Source organism: Gadus macrocephalus, chromosome 11 (genome assembly GCF_031168955.1).
Source record: "Gadus macrocephalus chromosome 11, ASM3116895v1".
Classification (NCBI taxonomy): domain Eukaryota; kingdom Metazoa; phylum Chordata; class Actinopteri; order Gadiformes; family Gadidae; genus Gadus; species Gadus macrocephalus.
The window spans coordinates 20,488,463-20,491,005 of record NC_082392.1 but is presented as its reverse complement, the minus strand read 5'-3'; the positions used below and the strand labels follow the sequence as shown (position 1 = coordinate 20,491,005).

Below are 2,543 nucleotides of genomic sequence, written 5' to 3'. Positions count from 1 at the left end.
CCTGGGTGCTGAACAGCTGAATGACCGGGCACCCATTCGTAATGAGTCGTGATGTGGGGATACATAGTAGTCCAGCAGAGGTTGAGCGGAGGGAGCGGGAGGGAGTGTATTCTTGGAGGAGGTCCCAGAGGTAGCTGGGGGCTAGGTTTGGAGAGCTTTGTACGTGAGGAGTGGGTGGAGACGGTGGGTCTCCCGACCCTATGTTTCGCACCCAGTGCCTGTAGCACTTGGGAAATCTTTGTGTTTACCACACTGGCGTCAAAACGTACCAGTGAGGATAAGTCGTCTATCCTATCTCCCAGAACACGCACTCTATCTACTGCATTTGTGTCTTCAACACGATTGTTCTCCACATCATCGGCCAAACTTCGGAGCGTATCAATAATCTCCATTGGTGACCATGGACCTGACACATACGAACTAGAAGTGAACAAGGAAATTACGAGCAAGTGACGTAGTTCCCGCCCAGACGCTGATTGGCTGATACGTTTGCCACTTTGCATATTGACTTTTTGGATTCCTCTTTGGATTCCGTTTTGCGGATTGAAATGTCATTTGAATATCGCAACACACGGAGCGTGGCGAAGTGGATTGCAATCACGGGGACGAGCAAGGTACGTTTTATTACTCTGTTTTCTGGGAATAATTGACGCAAGCAGAAACCAGAAAACAAGCCGTTTTTTCGTTTTGACAAGAAAACGAAAATCAAGATTTCAGTTCGTTTATTCGTTTCTACGTTTTGTCAAAAAAACGAAAATCTATATTTCAGTTCGTTTATTCGTTTTTTGGTTCTTACTGAGCGAAACGAATTTACCACTCAATATCTGGTTTCCGCCGGTGGGCGGGTCCTCTTATTGGCTAGCGTGCTTCATTGACCTGTGCTCTTCATAATAAAAGTTCTTCCGTTTGATAATGTCGACAAAAATATTACTTTATTATAGACACTAGCAGACACAGAGGACCACACCACCCACAGTCAAGACTGACACGGCTTCAAATAACAATAATAGTGTTCATAATCATTTGACAATGAGAACTTATGAAGTTATGATGACTTCAGTGCAGTTGATGTTTATCCACAGTTAATACATGCAGAATAGACCTGAGGGCTTTACTACGACATCATTGTCCGGCTCTGAACTATGCGCTCTGTACGCGTTCACATCAAAGGAGCTGCGATCACGGGCTGCTGATTTCCTCACAGCCTGAGAGCTATGAGGAATACAAGTGATTACAACACATTTCTGACAGCTGCACATTGCGCAGGGCTCTCCGTGAGACGCACGCAATTCAACCCATGGACACGCTCACACGCCACACAACTTGCGCCGCTATTTGACAGTGGAAGGGTAGGAATCAAATGCGTCCGGGATTTTAATAAAGCCTCAATACATGTTCACATTTAATTTGCGTTGAGTTCCTCTGGGTCTGTCACAAACTTGGGCTACGCCCTCCCCTACTCAGTTCTGTTCGCTTTGCATTGGTGGAAGTGAGTAGGGGGAGTGGTTAAGTAAAGCCTTCAGATTGGACGGTTTGACTTTAGAGTTACCGTCATGTTTTGTATTATATTTTTTTACCATTATTGTTTTATAGGGACAAACATTAACACATTTCTCCTGCAGGGGATTGATAAAGTTCTATCTATGTAACAGAAGGGAACCCTTACTCATACTCCATCAAATATTCATACTCATACTTTGCACACTTTACCACAGCATTGGCCTACTGAATGCCACAGATATATTTTTAAGCATTGGCTGAATGCCGCGTAAATATAATATATGTTTTGCACGTTTGCAACGTTTAAAAGTTCAGGGAAAGTATATGCCTCTACTGGTGTTGCTTAGACCAATATCCTTTTGAGGCAGTGTTGTTTCTGATAATTAGTGTTAAGGGCCAATAAGGCCTACTATCATACATTAGTCACCATGTCTGTGAACAAATTTGTATGCAGTTGCATATTAATATATCCCCCCCCGACAAAATCTCACTCTGAACTCAGTTCAAAAATGGAGAGCCCTGCATTGCGCATCTGTTGACCTTTATCCATTTACAGTAAACAGATATTTTTTTCTTGCTGGAAGATATTTTATATTGTTTTCATATTATTATTTACTGACAGTGATTACAGAATGCGAGTGTGTGTTATATTGAAAGCGAGGCTGGGTGTGCCTATAGGCTACAGTGAGTTTTTTAAGGTGCTGTACAAGCAAATCATATGTACAGTGACAAAGAGTGTACAGTAACCTACTTCATTCAATATTGAATAGGCTACTGTAGCCTACACTATGTACAGATGGTTTTGCTCTTTGCTCATGGCAGTTGTGGCAGTCATTTTAACATGTCAGCAGGCAAGCTTCACTCATTCAAGGACGTATAATGCTTTGTCCTATAGCCTACTTGGAACGCGTTTTGAAATGGATCTATAGTAGCCTATAGAAATTTGCCAGCTGGAATACAAAGCAAACTCCTTCAAATGCACATTCATGGAAGTCTTGTATTGTCATCCCCAAATAATGCTGCAATGTAATAATATACATCTT

The 2,543-nt window shown here is 42.3% G+C and overlaps 1 long non-coding RNA gene across 1 annotated transcript; it reads left to right on the top strand.

Moving 5' to 3' along the window:
• The first annotated feature begins 607 nt into the window (after positions 1–607).
• On the top strand, positions 608–2,087 carry LOC132467943 (uncharacterized). Its single transcript, XR_009528131.1, has 2 exons — positions 608–676; positions 2,016–2,087. It is a non-coding gene; the product is annotated as an uncharacterized LOC132467943 (long non-coding RNA).
• The last annotated feature ends 456 nt before the right edge of the window (positions 2,088–2,543 follow it).